Here is a 22,941-nt window from a genome sequence, read left to right as displayed (position 1 = left end):
TCACCAAAAGGTTCTCTCTGTGGCTCTGTTATGTCACCTGAAAAGTCTCTCTGTGGCTCTGTGATGTCACTGAAGTGTATCTCACTGGTTCTGTGATTTCACCTGAAGAGTCTCTCGGTTGCTCTATGATGTCACCTGAAGGGTCTCTCTGTGGATCTGTGATGTCACCTGAAGGGTCTCTCTTTGGCTCTGTGATGTCAACTAAAGTTTCTCACTGTGGATCTGTGATGTCATCTCAAGGATCTCTCTTTGGTTCTGTGATGTCACCTTAATTGTCTCTCTGTGTCTCTGTGATGTCACATGAATGTCCCTCTGTGTTTCTTTGATGTCACAACAAGGGTCTCTCTGTGTCTCTGTGAGGTCACCTGAAGGGTCTGTGGCTCTGTGATGTCACCTGAATGGTCTCTCTGTGGATCTGTGATGTCAACTGAAGGATCTCTCTGTGGCTAGTGATGTCACCTGAAGTGTCTCTCTGTGGTTCTGTTATGTCAACTGAAGGATCTCTCTGTGGCTCTGTGATGTCACCTGAAGGCACTCTCTGTGGCTCTGTGTTGTCACCTGAAGAGTCTCTCGTTTGCTCTCTGATGTCACATGAAGGGTCTGTCTGTGGCTCTGTGGTGTCAACTGAAGGTTCTCTGTGTGGATCTTTGATGTCATCTGAAGGTTCTCTCTTTGGCTCTGTGATGTCATCGACGGTTCTCTATGTGGCTCTGTCATGTCACCAATAGTATCTTTCCTGTGGCTCTGTGATGTCACCTTAAGTGTCTCTCTGGGGCTCTGTGATGTCACCTGAATGGTCTCTCTGTGGCTCTGTGATGTCACCGAAGTGTCTCTATGTGGCTCTGTGATGTCACCAATAGTGTCCTTCCTGTGGCTCTGTGATGTCACCTGAAGAGTCTCTCTGTGGCTCTGTCATTTCACCTTATGTGTCTCTCTGTGGTTCTTTGATGTCACCTGAATTGTCTCTCTGTTGCTCTGTGATTTCACCTGATGTGTCTCTCTGTGGCTCTGTGATATCAACTGAAGGTTCTCTCTGTGGATCTGTGATGTCATCTGAAGGATGTCTCTTTGGTTCTGTGATGTCACCGTAGGGTCTCTATGTGGCTCTGTGATGTCACCAATTGTGTGTTTCCTGTGGCTCTGTGATGTCAAATGAAGAGGCTCTCTGTGGCTCTGTGATTGCACCTTAAGTGTCTCTCTGTGGCTCTGTGATGTCACTTGAAGAGTCTCTCTGTAGCTCTGTGATGTCAACTGAAGATTCTCTCTGTGGATCTGTGATGTCAACAGAAGGGTCTCTCTGTGTCTGTGTGATGTCACCTAAGGATCTCTCTGTGGCTCTGTGATGTCATCTGAAGGTTCTCTCTGTGGCTCTGCTTTGTCACTCGAAGGGTCTCTCTGTGGCTCTGTGATGTCATCTGAATGGTCTCTCTGTGGCTTTGTGATGTCACCTGAAGTGCCTCTCTGTGGCTCTGTGATGTCACATCAAGGGTCTCTCTGTGTCTCTGTGATGTCAACTGACAGGTCTCTGTGGATTTGTGATGTCGTCTGAAGGGTCATTCCATGTCTCTGAGGTATTACCTAAATGGTCTCTCTGTGTCTCTGTGATGTCAACTGATGGGTCAATCTGTGGCTCTGTTATATCTCCTGAATGTCTTCTGTGGTTCTGTGATGTCACATAGTCTCTCTCTGGCTCTGTGATGTCAACTGAAGTCTCTGTCTGTTGCTCTGTTATATCTCCTGAATGTCTTCTGTGGCTCTGTGATGTCACCTCAAGGGTCTCTCTGTTACTCTGTGATGTCACCTGTAGCGACTCTCTCTGGATCTGTGATTTTACCTGAATGACTCTCTGTGGCTCTGTGATGCCACCTGAAGGGTCTCTCTGTGGTTCAGGGATGTCACATGAAGGGTCAGTCTGTGGCTCTGTGATGTCACCTGAAGGGTCTCTCCCTGGTTCTGTGAAGTCACCTGAAGGGTATCTCTGTGGCTCTGTGATGTCACCTGATGTGTCTCTCTGTGGCTCAGTGATATCAGCTGAAGGTTCTCTCTGTGGATCTGTGATGTCAACAGAAGGATCTCTCTGTGGCTAGTGATGTCACATAAAGGGTCTCTCTGAGGCTCTGTGATGTCACCTGAAGGGTCTCTCTGTGGCTCTGTGATGTCACCTGAAGGGTCTCTCTGTGGCTCTGTGATGTCACCTGAAGTATCTCTCTGTGGCTCTGTGATAGCAACTGAAGGTTCTCTCGGTTGCTCTGTGATGTCACCTGAAGAGTCTCTCAGTGGCTCTGTGATTTCACCTTAAGTTTCTCTCTGTGGCTCTTTGATGTCACATGAACTGTCTCTCTGTTGCTCTGTGATTTCACCTGATGTGTCTCTCTGTGGCTCTATGATATCAACTGAAGGTTCTCTCTTTGGATCTGTGATGTCATCTCAAGGATGTCTCTTTGGCTCTGTGATGTCACCAAAGGTTCTTTATGTGGCTCTGTGATGTCACCAACAGTGTGTTTCCTGTGGCTCTGTGATGTCACCCGAAGAGGCTCTCTTTGGCTATGTGATTTCACATTAAGTGTCTTTCTGTGTCTCTTTGATGTCACCTGAAGGGTCTCTGTGGCTCTGTGATGTCACCTGAATGGTCTCACCCTGGTTCTGTGATGTCACCTGAAGAGTCTCTCGGTTGCTCTCTGATGTCACAATAAGGGTCTCTCTGTGGCTCCGTGACGTCACCTGAAGTGTCTCTCTGTGACTCTGAGATGTCAACTGATGCATCTCTCTGTGCCTTTGTGATGTCAACTCTAGGGTCATTCCAGTGTCTCTAGGTTGACACCTGAAAAGTCTTTCATGTTGCTCAGTGATGTCACCAATAGTGTCTTTCCTGTGGCTCTATGACACATCCACAAGGGTCTCTCAGTGGCTATGCGATGTCAACTGAAGTATCTGTCTGTCGCTCTGTTATGTCACCTGAATATCTTCTGTGGCTCTGTGATGTCACCTGAAGAGTCCCTTAATGGCTTTGTGATGTCACATGAAATGTCTCTCTGTGTCTCTGTGATATCACCTGACAGAATCTCTGTGGATCTGTGATGTCACACGAAGGGTCTCTTTGTGGCTCTGTGATGTCAACTGAAGTATCTGTCTGTCGCTCTGTTATGTCACCTGAATATCTTCTGTGGCTCTGTGATGTCACCTGAAGAGTCCCTTAATGGCTTTGTGATGTCACATGAAATGTCTCTCTGTGTCTCTGTGATGTCACCTGAATGTCCCTCTGTTGCTCTGTTTTGTCACGCGAAGGGTCTCCTTGTGTCTCTGTGAGGTCACCTGATGGGTCTCTCTGTGGCTCTGTGATGTCATCTGAATGCTCTCTGTGGATCTGTGATTTCAACTGAAAGAACTCTCTGTGGCTAGTGATGTCACCTGATGTGTCTCTCTGTGGCTCTGTGATATCAACTGAAGGTTCTCTCTGTGGATCTGTGATATTATCTGAAGGATCTGTCTTTGGCTCTGAGATATCGCCGAAGGGTCTCTATGTGGGTCTCAGATGTCACCAATAGTGTCTTTCCTGTGGCTCTCTGATGTCACCTGAAGAGTCTCTCTGTGGCTCTGTGATTTCACCTTAAGTGTCTCTCTGTGGCTCTGTGATAGCAACTGAAGGTTCTTTCTGTGGAACTGTGATGTCATCTGACAGATGTCTCTTTGGGTCTGTGATGTCACTGAAGGGTATCTATGTGGCTTTGTGATGTCACCAATAGTGTGTTTCCTGTGGCTCTCTGATGTCACTTGAAGAGGCTCTCTGTGGCTCTGTGATTTCACCTTAAGTGTCTCTCTGTGGCTCTGTGATGTCAACTGAAGGTTCTCTCTGTGGATCTGTGATGTCAACAGAAGTAACTCTCTTGGCTCTGTGATGTCACCTGAACGTTCTCTCTGTGATTCTGTGATGTCACATGAATGTTCTCTCTCTGGCTCTGTGATATCAACTGAAGTGTCTGGCTGACTCTCTGTTATGTCACCTGAACGTCTTCTGTGGCTATTGATGTCACCTGAAGGGTCTCTCTGTGGCTCTCTGATGTTACCTGAAGGTTCTCTGTGTGTATCTGTGATGTCAACTTAAGGATCTCTCTTGGCTCTGTCATGTCACCTGAAGGGTCTCTGTGGCTCTGAGATGTCACCTTAAGGGTCTATATGTGAATGTGTGATGTCAACTGAAGTCTTTTGGTGGTTCTGTGATGTCACCTGAATGTCTTCCGTGGCTCTGTGATGTCACCTGAAGGGTCTCTCTGTGACTCTAGATGTCAACTGATGCATCACTCTGTAGCTAGGTGATGTCACCTGAGGGGTCTCTCTGTGGCTCTGTGATGTCACCTGAATAGTCTTTCCCTGGTTCTGTGACATCACCTGAAGAGTCTCTCAGTTGCTCTGTGATGTCACATGAAGGGTCTCTCTGTGGCTCTGTGATGTCACCTGAAGTGTCTCTCTGTGTCTCTGTGATGTCAACTGAAGTGTCTGTCTGTCGCTCTGTTATGTCACCTGAATGTCTTCTGTGGCTATGTAATATCCCCTGAAGGGTCTATCTGGTGCTCTGTGATGTCACCTGAAGAGTCTCTGGGTGGCTCTGTGATGTCACCTGAAGGGTCTCTCTGTGGCTATGTGATATCACCTGAAGGGTCTATCTGTGGATCAATGATGTCAACTGAAAGATCTCTTTGGCTCTGTGAGGTCACCTGAAGGTTCTGTTTGTCACTCTGTTATGTCACCTGAATATCTTCTGTGGCTCTGTGATGTCACCTGAAGAGTGCCTTAATGGCTTTGTGATGTCACATGAAATGTCTCTCTGTGTCTCTGTGATGTCACCTGAATGTCCCTCTGTGGTTCTGTGATGTCACCAGAAGTGTCCCTCTGTGTCTCTGTGAGGTCACCTGAAGGGTCTCTCTGTGGCTCTGTGATGTCATCTGAATGCTCTCTCTGTGGATCTGTGGTGTCAACTGAAAGATCTCTCTGTGGCAAGTGATGTCACCTGATGTGTCTTCTGTGGTTCTGTGATATCAACTGAAGGTTCTCTCTGTGGATCTGTGATGTTATCTGAAGGATCTGTCTTTGGCTCTAAGATGTCACCGAGGGTCTCTATGTGGCTCTCTGATATCACCAATAGTGTCTTTCCTGTGGCTCTCTGATGTCACCTGAAGAGTTTTTCTGTGGCTGTGTGATTTCACCTTAAGTGTGTCTCTGTGGGTATTTGATGTCACCTGAAGAGTCTCTCAGTGGCTCTGTGATTTCACCTGATGTGTCTCTCTGTGGCTCTGTGATATCAACTGAAGGTTCTCTGTGGATCTGTGATGTCATCTGACGGATGTCTCTTTGGCTCTGTGATGTCACCGAAGGGTCTCTATGTGGCTTTGTGATGTCACCAATAGTGTGTTTCCTGTGGCTCTGTGATGTCACTTGAAGAGGCGTTCTGTGGTTCTGTGATTTCACCTTAAGTGTCTAGCTGTGGTTCTGTGATGTCACCTGAAGAGTCTCTCTGTGGCTCTGTGATTTCAACTCAAGGTTCTCTCTGTGGATCTGTGATGTCAACAGAAGGAACTCTCTTGGCTCTGTGATGTCACCTGAACGTTCTCTGTGATTCTGTGATGTCACATGAATGTTCTCTCTCTGGCTCTGTGATATCAACTGAAGTGTCTGGCTGTCACTCTGTTATGTCACCTGAATGTCTTCTGTGGCTATGTGATGTCACCTGAAGGGTCTCTCTGTGGCTCTCTGATGTCACCTGAAGGGTCTCTGTGTGTATCTGTAATGTCAACTTAAGGATTTCTCTTGGCTCTGTCATGTCACCTGAAGGGTCTCTGTGGCTCTGAGATGCCACCTTAAGTGTCTATCTTTGGCTCTGTGATGTAAACTGAAGTCTTTTGGTGGCTCTGTGATGTCACCTGAAGGGACTCTCTGTGGCTCTGTGATGTCAACTGAAGGGTCTCTGTGTGGATCTGTGATGTCAACATAAGGATCTCTCTTGGCTCTGTCATGTCACATGAAGGGTCTCTCTGTGTGTCTGTGATGTCACCTTAAGCGTCTATCTGTGAATGTGTGATGTCAACTGAAGTCTTTTGGTGGTTCTGTGATGTCACCTGAATGTCTTCTGTGGCTCTGTGATGTCACCTGAAGGGTCTCTCTGTGACTCTGATATGTCAACTGATGCATCTCTCTGTGCCTTTGTGATGTCAACTCTAGGGTCATAACAGTGGCTCTAGGTTGTCACATGAAAAGTCTTTCATGTTGCTCAGCGATGTCACCAATATTGTCTTTCCTGTGGCTCTATGACACATCCAGAAGGGTCTCTCTGTGGCTCTGCGATGTCATCTGAATGTCTCTCTGTGGCTCTGTGATGTAACCTGAAGGTTCTCTGTGTGGTTCTGTGATGTCAACTTAAGGATCTCTCTGGGCTCTGTCATGTCACCTGAAGGGTCTCTCTGTGGCTTTGTGATGTCACCTGAATGGTCACTCTGTGGCTCTGTGATGTCACCTAAATTATCTTTCCAGGGGCTCTGTGATGTCACATAAAGTGTCTTTCCTATAGCTCTGTGATGTTACGAATAGTGTACTTCCTGTGGCTCTGTGACATCACCAGTAGGGTCTATCCATGTGCCTCTGTGACATCACCAAAATTGTCATTCCTGTGGCTCTGTAATGTCTCCTGAAGATTCACTCCGGTGGCTCTGTGATGTCACCAGAAGGAACTGTCTGTGGCTATGTGATGTCACCTGAAGCGTCTCTCTATGGCTCTGTGATGTCAACTGAAGTGTCTCTCTGGGGATCTGTGATGTCAACTGAAGGATCTCTCTGTGGCTCTGTGATATCACCTGAATGACTCTTTGTGGCTCTGTGATGTCACCTGAAGGGTCTCTCTGTGGCTCTGTGATGTCACCTGTATGGTCTCTGTGTAGCTCTGTGATGTCTCCTGTAGGGAGTCTGTGTGACTCTGTGATATCACCTGATGGACTCTCTGTGGATCTGTGATGTCACACGAAGGGTCTCTCTCTGGCTCTGTGATATCAACATGAATGTCTTCTGTGGCTATGTGATGACACCTGAAGGGTCTCTCTGTGGCTCTCTGATGTCACCTGAAGGGTCTCTGTGTGGATCTGTGATGTCAACTTAAGGATCTCTCTTGGCTCTGTCATGTCACCTGAAGGGTCTCTCTGTGTGTCTGTGATGTCACCTTAAGGGTCTATCTGTGAATGTGTGATGTCAACTGAAGTCTTTTGGTGGTTCTGTGATGTCACCTGAATGTCTTCTGTGGCTCTGTTATGTCACCTGAAGGGTCTCTCTGTGACTCTGAGATGTCAACTGATGCATCTCTCTGTGCCTTTGTGATGTCAACTCTAGTGTCATTCCAGTGGCTCTATGTTGTCACCTGAAAAGTCTTTCATGTTGCTCAGTGATGTCAACAATAGTGTCTTTCCTGTGGCTCTATGACACATCCAGAAGGGAATCTCTGTGGCTCTGCGATGTCATCTGAATGTCTCTCTGTGGCTCTGTGATGTAACCTGAAGGGTCTCTCTGTGCCTCTGTAATGTGACCTGAAGAATCTCTCTGTGGCTCTGTGATGTCATATGAAGTGTCTCTCTGTGGCTTTGTGATGTCACCTGAATGGTCACTCTGTGCCTCTGTGATGTCACCTGAATTATCTTTCGAGGGGCTCTGTGAAGTCACCTAAAGTGTCTTTCCTATAGCTCTGTGATGTTACAAAATGTGTACATACTGTGGCTCTGTGACATCACCAGTAGGGTCTATCATGTGCCTCTGTGACATCACCAAAATTGTCATTCCTGTGGCTCTGTAATGTCTCCTGAAGATTCACTCCTGTGGCTCTGTGATGCCACATGAAGGGTCTCTCTGTGGCTCTGTGATGTCACCTGAAGCATCTCTCTATGGCTCTGTGATGTCAACTGAAGTGTCTCTCTGGGGATCTGTGATGTCAACTGAAGGATCTCTCTGTGGCTCTGTGATGTCACCTGAAGGGTCTCTCCCTGGTTCTGTGATGTTACCTGAAGAGTCTCTCGGTTGCTCTCTGATGTCACAATAAGGGTCTCTCTGTGGCTCTGTGATGTCACCTGAAGGGTCTATCTGTGGCCCTGTGATGTCACCTGAAGTGTCTCTCTGTGGCTCTGTGATTTCACCTTAAGTGTCTCTCTGAGGCTCTGTGATGTCAACAGAATTGTCATTCCAGTGGCTCTGTGATGTCAACTGAATGATCTCTCTTTGGCCTGTGATGTCACCTGAACAGTCTCTAGTGGTTCTGTGATGTCATATGAATGGTCTCTCTCTGGCTCTGTCAACTGAAGTTTCCGTCCTTCACTCGGTTATGTCACCTGAATGTTTTCTGTGGCTATGTGATATCACCTGAAGGGTCTATTTGTGGCTCTATGATGTCAACTGAAGGGTCTCTCTCTGGGTCTGTGATGTCAACTGAAGTGTCTGTATATGGCTCTGTGATGTCACCTGAATGTCTCTCTGTGGCTCTGTGATGTCAACTGAAGTGTCTGTATATGGCTCAGTGATGTCACCTGAATGTCTACTGCGGCTCTGTGATGTCACCTGAAGGGTCTCTCCTTGGCTCTGTGATGTCAACTAAAGCTGTGCCTTTTTGATGTCAACTCTAGGGTCATTCCAGTGCCTCTGAGATGTCACCTGAAATGTCTTTCCTGTTGCTCTGTGATGTTACCAATAGTGTCTTTCCTGTGGCTCTGTGATGTCTCCTGAAGATTCACTCCTGTGGCTCTGTTTTGTCACCTGAAGGGTCTCTCTGTGGCTCTGTGATGTCAACTGAAGTGTCTGTCTGTCGCTCTGTAATGTCACCTGAATGTCTTCAGTGGCTCTGTGATGTCACCTGAATGGTCTCTCTGTGGATCTGTGATGTCACATGAATGGTCATTCCTGTGGCTCTGTGACCTCAACAGAATGGTCTATCATGTGACTCTGTGATATCAACAAAAGTGTCAATTTGCGTCTCTGTGATATGTCCTGAAGATTCTCTCTGGTGGCTCTGTGATGTCACCAGAAGGGTCTCTTCTTGGTTCTGTGATGTCACCAGAAGAGTCTATTAGTGGTCATGTGATGACAACTGAATTGTCTATCTGTTGCTCTGTGATGTCACCCGAAGGGTAACTCTGTGGCTCTGTGACGTATACTGAAGTGTCTCACTGAGGCTCTGTGATGTCACCCGAAAGGTAACTCTGTGGCTCTGTGACGTATCCTGAAGTGTCTTTCTGAGGCTCTGTGATGTCACCTGAACGGTCTCTCTGTGGATCTGTGATATAAACTGAAGGATCTCTCTGTGGCTCTGTGATGTCACCTGAAGGGTCTCTCTGTGGTTCTGTGATGACACCTGAATGGTCTCTCTGTGGCTATGTGATGACACCGGAAGGGTCGCTCCCTGGTTCAGTGATGTTACCTGAAACTTCTCTCGGTTGCTCTGTAATGTCACATGAAGGGTCTCTCTGTGGCTCTGTGATGTCACCTGAAGGGTATCTCTGTGCCTCTGTGATGTCACCTGGAGTGTCTCTCTGTGGCTCTGAGAGATCACCTGAAGGGTCTCTGTGGATCTGTCATGTCACCTGAAGTGTCTCATTATAGCTCTCTGATGTCACATGCAGGGTGTCTCTGTGGCTCTATGATGTCAACGGAAGTGTCTCAATGTGGCTCTGTGATTTCACCTTAATGTATCTCTGTGACTCTGTGATGTCACCTGAAGGATCGCTCTGTGGCTCTGTGATGTCAACTGAAGGACTCTCTGTGGATCTGTGTGTCCACTTAAAGATCTCTCTTTTGCCCTGTGATGTCACCTGAAGGGTATCTCTGTGGTTCTGTTATGTCACCAGGATGGTCTCACTGTGGCTCTGTGATGTCAATTGAAGTGACTGTTTGTGGGTCTGTGTTGTCACCTGAATGTCTTCTGTGGCTCCGTGGCGTCACCTGTAGGGTCTCTCTGTGGATCTGTGATGTCACACGAAGCGTCTCTCTGTGGCTTTGTGATGTCACATGAATGGTCTCTCTGTGGCTCTGTGTTGTTACCTGAAGCGTCTCTCTGTGGCTCTGTGATGTCAACTGAAGTGTCTTTCTGTGGATCTGTGATGTCAACTTAAGAATCTCTCTTTGGTATGTGATGTCACCTGGAGAGTCTCTCTGTGGCTCTGTGAGGTCACCTGAAGGGTCTCTCTGTCGCTTTGTGATGTCTACTGAATGGTCCCTCTGTGGCTCTCTGATGTCAAGTGAAGTGTCTTTCCAGTGGCTCTGTGATGTCACCTGAAGAATCTCTCTGTGCCTCTGTGATGTCAATTGAATTTCTTTCCAGTGGCTCTGTGATGTCACCTGAAGGATCTCTCTGTGCCTCTGTGTTGTCAATTGAAGGGTGTTTCCAGTGGCTCTGTGACGTCAACTGAAGCTTCTCTCAGTTGCTCTGTAATGTCACATGAAGGGTCTCTCTGTGGCTCTGTGATGTCACCTGAACTGTCTCCCTTGGCTCTCTGTTGTGACATGCAGGGTGTCTCTGTGGCTCTGTGATGTTACTGGAAGTGTCTCATTGTGGCTCTGTGTTTTCACCTTAATGTATCTCTGTTGCTCTGTGATGTCACCTGAAGTGTCTCTCCCTGGTTCTGTGATGTCACCTGAAGCGTCTCTCCATTGTTCTGTGATGTCACATGAAGTGTCTCTCTGTGGCTCTGTGATGTCACATGAAGTGTCTTTCTGTGGCTCTCTGATGTCACCTGAAGTGTCTCTCTGTGGCTCTGAGAGATCAACTGAAGGGTCTATCTATGGCTCTGTGATGTCACCAGAAGGGTCTCATTGTGTCTCTGTGATTTCACATGCAGGGTGTCTCTGGTAATGTGATGTCAATTGAACGATCTCTCTGTGCCTCTGTGATATCAATTGAAGTGTTTTTGCAGTGTCTCTGTGATGTCACTTGAAGTGTCTTTCCTGTTCCTCTGTGATGTCAGAATAGAGTCTTTCCTGTGGCTCTGTCACCTCACCTGATTGGTCTATCATGTGTCTCTGAGAAATCAACAAAAGTGTCAATTTGTGTCTCTGTGATATGTTCTGAAGATTCTCTCTGGTGGCTGTGTGATGTCACCAGAAGGGTCTCTTCTTGGTTCTGTGATGTCACCAGAAGATTCTATTAGTGGCCATGTGACAACAACTGAATTGTCTATCTGTTGCTCTGTGATGTCACCCGAAGGGTAACTTTGTGGCTCTGTGACGTATCCTGAAGGGTCTCTCTGAGGCTCTGTGATGTCAACTGAACGGTCTCGCTGTGGATCTGTGATATCAACTGAAGGATATCTCTGTGGCTCTGTGATGTCACCTGAAGAGTCTATTAGTGGCCATGTGACATCAACTGAAGGGTCTATCTGTTGCTCTGTGATGTCACACGAAGGGTAACTCTGTGGCTCTGTGACTTCACCTGAAGGGTCTCTGTGAGGCTCTGTGATGTCACCTGAACAGTCTCTCCTTGGATCTGTGATATCAACTGAAGGATCTCTCTGTTTCTCTGTGATGTCACCTGAAGGGTCTCTTCTTGGTTCTGTGATGTCACCAGAAGATTCTATTAGTGGCCATGTGACGACAACTGAATTGTCTATCTGTGGCTCTGTGATGTCAACCGAAGTGTAACTGTGTGGCTCTGTGACGTATCCTGAAGGGTCTCTCTGAGGCTCTGTGATGTCACCTGAACGGTCTCTCTGTGGATCTGTGATATCAACTGAAGGATCTCTTTGTGGCTCTGTGATGTCACCTGAAGAGTCTATTAGTCGCCATGTGACATCAACTGAAGGGTCTATCTGTTGCTCTGTGATGTCACCCGAAGGGTAATTCTGTGGCTCTTTGATGTCAACTGAAGGGTCTCTGTGAGGCACTGTGATGTCACCTGAATGGTCTCTCTGTGGATCTGTGATATCAAATGAAGGATCTCTCTGAGGTTCTGTGATGTCACCTGAAGGGTCTCTCTGTGGTCCTGTGATGACCCCTGAAGGGTCTCTCCCTGGTTCTGTGATGTCACCTGAAACGTCTCTCGGTTGTTCTGAAATGTCACATGAAGGGTCTCTCTGTGGCTCTGTGATGTCACTTGAAGTGTCTCTCTGTGGCTCTCTGATGTGACATGTAGGGTGTCTCTGTGTCTCTGTGATGTCACCGGAAGTGTCTCGTTGTGGCTTTGTGATTTCACCTTAATGTATCTCTGTGGCTCTGTGATGTCCTCTGAAGGGTCTCTCTGTGGCTCTGTGATGTCAAAAGAAAGACTCTCTGTGGATCTGTGATGTCAACTTAAGGATCTCTATTTGGCTCTGTGATGTCACCTGAAGGGTATCTCTATGTTCTGTGATGTCAACTGAAGTATCTCTCTGTGGCTCTGAGAGATCACCTGAAGGGTCTCTGTGGCTCTGTGATGTCACCTGAAGTGTCTCATTATAGCTCTCTGAGGTCAAATGCAGGGTGTGTCTGTGGCTCTGTGATGTCACCTGAAGGATCACTCTGTGGCTCTGTGATGTCACCTGAAGTGTCTCTCTGTGGCGCTTTGATGTCACCTGAAGTGTCTCATTATAGCTCTCTGATGTGACATGCAGGGTGTCTCTGTGGCTCTGTGATGTCACTGGAAGTGTCTCGTTGTGGCTCTGTGATTTCAACTTAATGTATCTCTGTGGCTCTGTGATGTCCCCTGAAGGGTCTCTCTGTGGTTCTGTTTTGTCAACTGAAAGACTCTCTGTGGATCTGTGATGTCAACTTAAGGATCACTCTTGGCTGTGTGATGTCACCTGAAGGGTATCTCTGTGGTTCTGTGATGTCACCTGAAGTGTCTCTCTGTGGCTCTGAGAGAACACTTGAAGGTTCTCTGTGGCTCTGTGATGTCACCTGAAGTGTCTCATTATAGCTCTCTGACGTCAAATGCAGGGTGTCTCTGTGTCTCTGTGATGTCACCTGAAGGATCGCTCTGTGGCTCTGTGATGTCAGCTGAAGTGTCTCTCTGTGGCTCTGAGAGATCACCTGAAGGGTCTCTGTGGCTCTGTGATGTCAACTGAAGGTCTTCTGTGGCTCTCTGACATCACCTGAAGTGTCTCTCTGTGGATCTGTGATGTCACACGAAGGGTCTCTCTCTGGCTTTGTGATGTCACATGAAGGGTCTCTCTGTGTCTCTCTGATGTCAACAGAAGGGTGTCTCTGTGGATCTGTGATGTCAACTTAAGAATCTCTCTTTGGCTATGTGATGTCACCTGAAGAGTCAGTCTGTGGCTCTGTGAGGTCACTTGAAATGTCTCTCTGTGGTTTTCTGATGTCACCTGATGTGTCTCTCTGTGGCTCTGTGATGTCACCTTAAGGTCTCTCTGTGGCTTTTTGATGTCACCTGAAGTAACTCTCTGTACCTCTGTGATGTCAATTGAAGTGTCTTTCCAGTGGCTCTGTGATGTAACCTGAAGGATCTCTCTGTGCCTCTGTGATGTCAATTGAAGAGTCTTTCCAGAGGCTCTGTGATGTCACCTGAAGTGTCTTTCCTGTGGCTCTGTAATTTCACCAATATTGTCTTTCCTGTGGCTCTATGAAATCACCAGAAGGGTCCATCATGTGCCTCTGTGATATCACCAAAAGTGTCAATTTGTGTCTCTGTGATGTGTCCTGAAAATTCTCTCCGGTGGCTCTGTGATGTCACCAGAAAGATCTCTTCTTGTTTCTGTCATGTCACCTGAAGAGGTTTTTAGTGGCCATGTGACGTCACCTGAAGTGTCTCCCTGTGGTTCTGTGATGTCACATGAAGAGTGTCTCTGTGGCTCTTTGATGTAACCTGAATGGTCTCTCGGTGGCACTGTGATGTCACCTGAAGTGTCTCTCTGTGGATCTCTGATGTCAACTGAAGTATCTCTCTGTGGCTCTCTGATGTCACCTGAACAGTTTCTCTGTGGTTCTTTGAAGTCAACTGAATGGTCTCTCTGTGGCTCTGTGATGTCTCCTGAAGTGTCTCTCCCTGGTTCTGTGATGTCAACTGAAGCGTCTCTCCATTGCTCTGTGATGTCACCTGAAGGGTCTCTCTGTGACTCTGTGATGTCACCTGAAGTGTCTCTCTGTGGTCTCTTTGTGGCTCTGTGATGTCACATGCAGGGTGTCTCTCTGGCTCTGTGATTTCACCTGAATTGTCTCACTGTGGCTCTGTGATGTCACCTTAAGTGACTCTCTGTGGCTCTGTGATGTCACCTGAAGGATCACTCTTTGACTTTGGGATGTAACCTGAAGGAAATCTATGTGCTTCTGTGATGTCAATTGAAGGGTCTCTCTGTGTCTCTGTGATGTCAATTAAAGGGTCTTTCCTGTTGCTCTGTGATGTCAGAATAGAGTCTTTCCTGTGGCTCTGTGACCTCAACAGAAGGGTCTATCATGTGACTCTGTGATATCAACAAAATCTAAATTTGTGGCTCTGTGATATGTCCTGAAGATTCTCTCTGGTGGCTCTGTGATGTCACCAGAAGGGTCTCTTCTTGGTTGTGTGATGTACCTGAAGAGTCTATTAGTGGCCATGTGAGATCAACTGAAGGGTCTATCTGTTGCTCTGTGATGTCACCCGAAGGGTAACTCTGTGGCTCTGTGACGTCACCTGAAAGTTCTCTTTGTGGCTCTCTAATGTCACCTTGAGGGTCTCTCTGTGGCTCTGTTTGTCTCCTGAAGGGTCTCTCTGTGGATCTGTGATGTCACCTGAAGGTTCTCTCAGTGACTCTGTGACATCACCTGAAGGGTATCTCTGTGGTTCTGTGATGTCACCTGAAGGGTCTCTCTGTGGCTCTGTGATTTCACCATAAGCCTCTCTCTGTGGCTCTGTGATGTCAACTGAAGGGTCTCTCTGTGGCTCTGTGATGTCACCTGAAGATCTCTCTGTGGTTCTCTGATGTCACCTGAAGGATCTCTCTGTGCCTCTGTGATGTCAATTGCAGTGTCTTTCCAGTGGCTCTGTGATGTCACCTGAAGTGTCTTTCCTGTTGCTCTGTAATGTCACCAATAGTGTCTTTCCGTTGACTCTGTGACATCACCAGATGTGTCCATCATGTGCCTCTGTGATATCACCAAAAGTGTCAATTTGTGGCTCTGTGATGTGTCCTGAAAATTCTCTCCGGTGGCTCTGTGATGTCACCAGAAGGGACTCTTCTTGGTTCTGTCATGTCACCTGAAGAGGTTTTCAGTGACCATGTGACGTCACCTGAATGGTCTCCCTGTGGCTCTGTGATGTCATACGAAGGGTGTCTCTGTGGCTCTGTGATGTGACCTGAATGGGCTCTCTGTGGCACTATGATGTCACCTGAAGGGTCTCTCTGTGGATCTGTGTTATCAACTGAAGTATCTCTCTGTGGCTCTCTGATGTCACCAGAACGGTCTATCTGTGGTTCTTTGAAGTCAACTGAATGATCTCTCTTGGCTCTGTGATGTCACCTGAACGGTCTCTCTGACACTGTGATGTCACCTGAAGTGTCTTTCCTGTGGCTCTGTAATTTCACCAATATTGTCTTTCCTGTGGCTCTATGAAATCACCAGAAGGGTCCATCATGTGCCTCTGTGATATCACCAAAAGTGTCAATTTGTGTCTCTGTGATGTGTCCTGAAAATTCTCTCCGGTGGCTCTGTGATGTCACCAGAAAGATCTCTTCTTGTTTCTGTCATGTCACCTGAAGAGGTTTTTAGTGGCCATGTGACGTCACCTGAAGTGTCTCCCTGTGGTTCTGTGATGTCACATGAAGAGTGTCTCTGTGGCTCTTTGATGTAACCTGAATGGTCTCTCGGTGGCACTGTGATGTCACCTGAAGTGTCTCTCTGTGGATCTCTGATGTCAACTGAAGTATCTCTCTGTGGCTCTCTGATGTCACCTGAACAGTTTCTCTGTGGTTCTTTGAAGTCAACTGAATGGTCTCTCTGTGGCTCTGTGATGTCTCCTGAAGTGTCTCTCCCTGGTTCTGTGATGTCAACTGAAGCGTCTCTCCATTGCTCTGTGATGTCACCTGAAGGGTCTCTCTGTGACTCTGTGATGTCACCTGAAGTGTCTCTCTGTGGTCTCTTTGTGGCTCTGTGATGTCACATGCAGGGTGTCTCTCTGGCTCTGTGATTTCACCTGAATTGTCTCACTGTGGCTCTGTGATGTCACCTTAAGTGACTCTCTGTGGCTCTGTGATGTCACCTGAAGGATCACTCTTTGACTTTGGGATGTAACCTGAAGGAAATCTATGTGCTTCTGTGATGTCAATTGAAGGGTCTCTCTGTGTCTCTGTGATGTCAATTAAAGGGTCTTTCCTGTTGCTCTGTGATGTCAGAATAGAGTCTTTCCTGTGGCTCTGTGACCTCAACAGAAGGGTCTATCATGTGACTCTGTGATATCAACAAAATCTAAATTTGTGGCTCTGTGATATGTCCTGAAGATTCTCTCTGGTGGCTCTGTGATGTCACCAGAAGGGTCTCTTCTTGGTTGTGTGATGTACCTGAAGAGTCTATTAGTGGCCATGTGAGATCAACTGAAGGGTCTATCTGTTGCTCTGTGATGTCACCCGAAGGGTAACTCTGTGGCTCTGTGACGTCACCTGAAAGTTCTCTTTGTGGCTCTCTAATGTCACCTTGAGGGTCTCTCTGTGGCTCTGTTTGTCTCCTGAAGGGTCTCTCTGTGGATCTGTGATGTCACCTGAAGGTTCTCTCAGTGACTCTGTGACATCACCTGAAGGGTATCTCTGTGGTTCTGTGATGTCACCTGAAGGGTCTCTCTGTGGCTCTGTGATTTCACCATAAGCCTCTCTCTGTGGCTCTGTGATGTCAACTGAAGGGTCTCTCTGTGGCTCTGTGATGTCACCTGAAGATCTCTCTGTGGTTCTCTGATGTCACCTGAAGGATCTCTCTGTGCCTCTGTGATGTCAATTGCAGTGTCTTTCCAGTGGCTCTGTGATGTCACCTGAAGTGTCTTTCCTGTTGCTCTGTAATGTCACCAATAGTGTCTTTCCGTTGACTCTGTGACATCACCAGATGTGTCCATCATGTGCCTCTGTGATATCACCAAAAGTGTCAATTTGTGGCTCTGTGATGTGTCCTGAAAATTCTCTCCGGTGGCTCTGTGATGTCACCAGAAGGGACTCTTCTTGGTTCTGTCATGTCACCTGAAGAGGTTTTCAGTGACCATGTGACGTCACCTGAATGGTCTCCCTGTGGCTCTGTGATGTCATACGAAGGGTGTCTCTGTGGCTCTGTGATGTGACCTGAATGGGCTCTCTGTGGCACTATGATGTCACCTGAAGGGTCTCTCTGTGGATCTGTGTTATCAACTGAAGTATCTCTCTGTGGCTCTCTGATGTCACCAGAACGGTCTATCTGTGGTTCTTTGAAGTCAACTGAATGATCTCTCTTGGCTCTGTGATGTCACCTGAACGGTCTCTCTGACACTGTGATGTCACCTGACGTGTCTCTCCCTGGTTCTGTGATGTCACCTGAAGCGTCTCTCCATTGCTCTGTGATGTCACCTGAAGGGTCTCTCTGTGGCTCTGTGATGTCACCTGAAGTGTCTCTCTGTGGCTCTGCGATGTCACCTGAAGTGTCTCTCTGTGGCTCTGAGAGATCAACTGAAGGGTCTTTCTATGGCTCTGTGATGTCACCTGAAGGGTCTCATTATGGCTCTGTGATGTCACATGCATGGTGTCTCTCTGGCTCTGTGATGTCACCTTAAGTGTCTCTCTGTGGCTCTGTGGTGTCACCTTAAGTGTCTCTCTGTGGCTCTGTGGTGTCACCTGAAGGATCGCTCTGTGACTCTGTGATGTCAAGTGAAATGTCTTTCCAGTGACTCTGAGATTTCACCTGAAGTGTCTCTCTGTGGTTCTGTGATGTCACCTGAATTGTCTCTGCCTGGTTCTGTGATGTCACCTGAATTGTCTCTGCCTGGTTCTGTGATGTCACCTGAATGGTCTCTCCCTGGTTCTGTGATGTCACTTGAAGTGTCTCTCTCTGGATCTGTGATGTCACCTGAAGGGTCTCTCCCTGGTTCTGTGATGTCACCTGAAATGTCTCTCTGTGGCTCTGAGAGATCAGAACGGTCTATCTATGGCTCTGTGATGTCAACTGAAGGCTCTCATGGTGGCTCTGTGATGTCACATGCAGGGTGTCTCTCTGGTTCTGTGATTCACCTGAAGTGTCTCTCTGTGGCTCTGTGATGTCACCATAAGTGTCTATCTGTGGAGCTGTGATATCACCTGAAGGATCCCTATGTGACTCAGTGATGTAACCTGAAGGATCTCTCTGTGCCTCTGTGATGTCAATTGAAGGATCTCTCTATGCCTCTGTGATGTCAATTGAAGGGTCTTTCCTGTGGCTCTGTGATGTCACTTTAAGTGTCTTTCCTGTTGCTCTGTGATGTCAGAATAGAGTCTTTCCTGTGGCTCTGTCACCTCACCTGAAGGGTCTATCATGTGTCTCTGAGAAATCAACAAAAGTGTCAATTTGTGTCTCTGTGATTTGTCCTGAAGATTCTCTCGGGTGGCTCTGTGATGTCACCAGAAGGGTCTCTTCTTGGTTCTGTGATGTCACCTGAAGAGTCTATTAGTGGCCATGTGACGTCAACTGAAGTGTCTATCTGTTGCTCTGTGATGTCACCCGAAGGGTAACTCTGTGACTCTGTGACGTCACCTGAAGGGTCTCTGTGAGGCTCTGTGATGTCACCTGAACAGTCTCTCCTTGGATCTGTGATATCAACTGAAGGATCTCTCTGTGGCTCTGTGATGTCATCTGAAGTGTCTTCCCTGTTGCTCTGTGATGTCACCAATAGTGTCTTTCCTATGGCTCTGTGACCTCACCAGAAGGGTCTATCATGTGCCTCTGTGATATCACCTAATGTGTCAATGTGTGGCTCTGTGTGATGTGTGATGTGTGATGTGTCCGGAAAATTCTCTCCGGTGGCTCTGTGATGTCACCAGAACGGTCTCTTCTTGGTTCTGTCATCTTACCTGAAGTGGTTTTTAATGGCCATGTGACGTAACGTGAGGGTCTCTCTGTGGCTCTGTGATGTCACACAAAGGGTCTCTCTGTGGCTCTGTGATGTCAACTGAAGGATCTCTCTGTGGCACTCTGATGTCTCTTTGTGGCACTGTGATGTCACCTGAAGTGTCTGTGGATCTCTGATGTCACCTGAAGGGTCTCTCTGTGGTACTGTGAAGTCAACTGAATTGTCTCTCTGTGGCTCTGTGATGTCACCTGAAGGGTCTCTCTGTGAGTCTGTGATGTCACCTGAAAAGTCTCTCCCTGGATCTGTGATGTCACCTGAATGGCTCTCTGTGGCTTTGTGGTGTCACCTGAAGTGTCTCTCCCTGGTTCTGTGATGTCACCTGAAGCGTCTCTCGGTTTTTCTGTGATGTCACCGAAGGGTCTCTGAGGCTCTGTGATATCACCTGAAGTGTCTCTCTGTGGCTCTGTGATGTCACCTGGAGAGTCTCTCAGTGGCTCTGTGATGTCACCTGGATAATCTCTCTATGGCTCTCTGATGTCACCTGGAGAGTTTCTCTGTGTCTCTGTGATGTCATCTTATGATTTCACTGTGTGTCTATGATGTCACATTAGGCATCTCTCTGTGGCTCTGTGATGTCACCTGAATTGTGTCTCTGTGGCTCTGTTGTATCACCTGAAGGTTATCTCTGTGGTTCTGTGATTTCACCTGAAGGGTCTCTCTGTGGCTCTATGATGTCACCTGAAGAGTCTCTTAATGGCTTTGTGATGTCACTTGAATTGTCTCTCTGTGTCTCTGTGACGTCACCTGAAGTGTCTCTCTGTGGATCTGTGATGTTACACGAAAGGTCTCTCTGTGGATTTTTGATTTCACGTGAATGGTCTTTGTGGCTCTGTGATGTCAACTAAAGGGGCTCTAGATGTGGATTTGTGATGTCAACTAAAGAATCTCTATTTGGCTATATGATGTCACCTGAAGCGTATATCTGTGGCTTTGTGTTGTCACCTGAATGGTCTCTCTGTGGCTCTATGATGTCACCTGAAAAGTCTCTTAATGGCTTTGTGATCTCACGTGAATTGTCTCTCTGTGGCTCTGTGATGTCACTTGAAGGGTGTCTCTGTGCCTCTGTGATGTTACCTGAAGGATCTCTCTGTGGCTCTGTGATGTCCCATGAAGGGTCTCTCTGTGGCTTTGTGATGTCATGTGAATGGTCTCTCTGTGGCTTTGTGATGCCACCTGAGTGGACTCTCTGTGGTTTTGTGATGTCACCTGAAGGTCTCTCTGTGGCACTGTGATGTCACCTGAAGTGTCTTTCCAGTGGCTCTGTGATTTCACATGACGTGTCTTTCCTGTTGCCATGTGATGTCACCAGTAGTGTCTTTCCTGTGGCTCTGTGACCTCACCAGAAGGGTCTATGATGTGCCTCCGTGATATCACCAAAAGTATCAATTTGTGGCTCTGTGATGTGTCCTGAAAATTCTCTCTGTTGGCTCTGTGATGTCACCAGAAGCGTCTCTTCTTGGTTCTGTGATGTCACTTGAAGAGGTTTTTAGTAGCCATGTGACGTCAACTGAAGGGTCTCTCTGTGGATCTGTGATTTCACACGAAGGGTCTCTGTGTTTTGTGATGTCTTCTGAATGGTCTCTCTGTGGCTCTGTGATGTCACCTGAAGGATCTCTCTATGCCTCTGTGATGTCAATTGAAGTGTCTTTCCAGTGGCTCTGTTATATCACCTTAAGGATCTCTCTGTGCCTCTGTGATGTCAATTGAAGGGACTCCCAGTGGCTCTGTAATGTCACCTGAAGTGTCTTTCCTGTGGCTCTGTAATGTCACCAATATGGCGTTTCCTGTGGCTCAGTGATATCACCAGAGGGGTCCATCATGCGCCACTGTGATATCACCAAAAGTGTCAATTTGTGGCTCTGTGATGTGTCCTGAAAATGCTCTCTGGTGGCTCTGTGATGTCACCAGAATGGTCTCTTCTTGGTTCTGTCATGTCACCTGAAGTGGTTTTTAGTGGCCATGTCACGTCACCTGAATTGTCTCCCTGTAGCTCTGTGATGTCATACAAAGGGTGTCTCTGTGGCTCTGTGATGTCACATGAATGGTCTCTCTGTGGCACTGTGATGTCACCTGAAGGGTCTCTCTGTGGATCTCTGATGTCAACTGAAGCGTATCTCCGTTGCTCTGTGATGTCACCTGAAGGGTCTCTCTGTGGCTGTGTGATATCACCTGATGTTTCTCTCTGTGGCTCTGTGATATCACCTGAAGTGTCTCTCTGTGGCTCTGTAATGTCACCTGAAGTGTCTCTTTGTGGCTCTGAGAGATCACCTGAAATGTCCATATATGGCTCTGTGATGTCACCTGAAGGGTCTCATTGTGGCTCTGTGATGTCACATGCAGGGTGTCTCTCTGTCTCTGTGATGTCACTGGAAGTGTCTCTCTGTGGCTCTGTGATGTCACCTTAAGTGTCTCTCAGTGGCTCTGAGATGTCACCTGAGGGATCACTCTGTGACTCTGTGATGTCACTGAAAGGTCTTTCTGGTGACTCTGAGATTTCACCTGAAGTGTCTCTCTGTTGTTCTGTGATGTCACCTGAATGGTCTCTCCCTGGTTCTGTGATGTCACCTGAAGGGTCTCTCTGTGGATCTGTGATGTCACCTGAAGGGTATCTCCCTGGTTCTGTGATGTCACCTGAAGTGTCTCTCTGTGGCTCTCAGAGATCAGAACGGTCTATCTATGGCTCTGTGATGTCACCTGAAGGGTCTCATTGTGGCTCTGTGATGTCACATGCAGGGTGTCTCTCTGGTTCTGTGATGTCACCTGAAGTGTTTCTCTGTGGCTCTGTGATGTCACCATAAGTGTCCATCTGTGGCTCTGTGATGTCAACTGAAGGATCGCTCTGTGACTCAGTGATGGAACCTGAAGGATCTCTCTGTGTCTCTGTGATATCAATTGAAGGATCTCTCTGTGCCTCTGTGATGTCAATTGAAGGTTCTTTCCTGTGGCTCTGTGATGTCACATTAAGTGTCTTTCCTGTTGCTCTGTGATGTCAGAATACAGTCTTTCCTGTAGCTCTTTGACCTCACCAGAAGGGTCTATCATGTGCCTCTGTGATATCAACAAAAGTGTCAATTTGTGGCTCTGTGATATGTCCTGAAGATTCTCTCCGGTGGCTCTGTGATGTCACCAGAAGGGTCTCTTCTTGGTTCTGTGATGTCACCTGAAGAGTCTATTAGTGCCCATGTGACGTCAACTGAAGTGTCTATCTGTTGCTCTGTGATGTCACCGGAAGGGTAACTCTGTGGCTCTGTGACTTCACCTGAAGGGTCTCTGTGAGGCTCTGTGATGTCACCTGAACAGTCTCTCCTTGGATCTGTGATATCAACTGAAGGATCTCTCTGTGGCTCTGTGATGTCATCTGAAGTGTCTTCCCTGTTGCTCTGTGATGTCACCAATAGTGTCTTTCCTGTGACTTTGTGACCTCACCAGAAGGGTCTATCATGTGCCACTGTGATATAATCAAAAGTGTCAATGTGTGGCTCTGTGATGTGTCTGGAAAATTCTCTCCAGTGGCTCTGTGATGTCACCAGAAGGGTCTCTTCTTGGTTCTGTCATCTTACCTGAAATGGTTTTTAGTGGCCATGTGATGTAACGTGAGGTTCTATCTGTGGCTCTGTGATGTCACACAAAGGGTCTCTCTGTGGCTCTGTGATGTCAACTGAAGGAACTCTCTGTGGCACTCTTATGTCTCTTTGTGGCACTGTGATGTCACCTGAAGTGTCTCTCTGTGGATCTCTGATGTCACCTGAAGGCTCTCTGTTGTACAGTGAAGTCAACTGAATTGTCTCTCTGTGGCTCTGTGATGTCACCTGAAGGGTCTCTCTGTGAGTCTGTGATGTCACCTGAGAGGTCTCTCCCTGGATATATGATGTCACCTGAATGGGTCTCTGTGGCTCTGTGGTGTCACC

This window comes from Cricetulus griseus, chromosome 5 (assembly GCF_003668045.3).
Source record: "Cricetulus griseus strain 17A/GY chromosome 5, alternate assembly CriGri-PICRH-1.0, whole genome shotgun sequence".
NCBI lineage: Eukaryota > Metazoa > Chordata > Mammalia > Rodentia > Cricetidae > Cricetulus > Cricetulus griseus.
This window is presented reverse-complemented; position numbering follows the sequence as displayed.